Raw genomic sequence first — 770 nt, 5'->3', positions numbered from 1 at the left:
GAGAGAAGTCAATTTGGAGGGATGCCTAGTGAAGACCCTCACTCACATATGGAGACTTTTTGTGACTATTGTGATGCGATTTCTCAAACTGGAGTTACTCAAGACCAAATACGATGGGTCTTATTTCCCTTTTCTTTGATTGGTACCGCGAAACAATGGTTGAAAAGCGTAGACAAGGCTACTCTTGGTATTGATTCTTGGAAGAAATTGGCACTTGCTTTCTACAAGAAATTCTATCCTCTGGAAAATACTAACATGTTGAGAGCCCAAATCACCGGGTTCAAACAAAGGGATGAGTAATCTTTGTACGAAGCATGGGAGAGATTCAAGGACACTTGTCATTCTTGTCCACACCATGGACTTAGCGAGTGGTTCCTTGTACAACAGTTTTGGAATTGTCTATATGAAGACTCCCGAAACATCCTCAATATGGGATCCAATGGTATGTTTACCGAAGTTGATGACAATCAAACATGGAACAAAATTGAAGAAATGGCGGTCCATAACTCGCAATATAGTAGACCTCGGAAGGCTACTAGAGGAGGAAAGCATGAGGCGGATTCCATTACTCAATTGGGTGCCCAACTAGGTGCTCACATTGACACCATTAATTTGAAGTTTGAGAAGGCCATGGCTAAACTTGAAGAGGCCTCCAAATCACCCAAGCAACATGTTAATGCTATGGTGGCATCATCATCAATTCCAAGTGGAGTATGTGAGAGTTGTGGAACTTTGGGACATGACCAAAGTGAATATAGGGGAACAAGTGA

The 770-nt window shown here is 42.1% G+C and overlaps 1 non-coding gene across 1 annotated transcript; it reads right to left on the bottom strand.

Annotated features, from left to right (window-relative positions):
* Positions 1 to 255: 255 nt before the first annotated feature.
* Positions 256 to 362, bottom strand: LOC141636050 (small nucleolar RNA R71). Its single transcript, XR_012540690.1, has one exon. It is a non-coding gene; the product is annotated as a small nucleolar RNA R71 (small nucleolar RNA).
* Between the last annotated feature and the right edge of the window lie 408 nt (positions 363 to 770).

Source organism: Silene latifolia, chromosome Y (genome assembly GCF_048544455.1).
Source record: "Silene latifolia isolate original U9 population chromosome Y, ASM4854445v1, whole genome shotgun sequence".
Taxonomy (NCBI): Eukaryota; Viridiplantae; Streptophyta; class Magnoliopsida; order Caryophyllales; family Caryophyllaceae; genus Silene; species Silene latifolia.
This window is presented reverse-complemented; position numbering and strand designations above follow the sequence as displayed.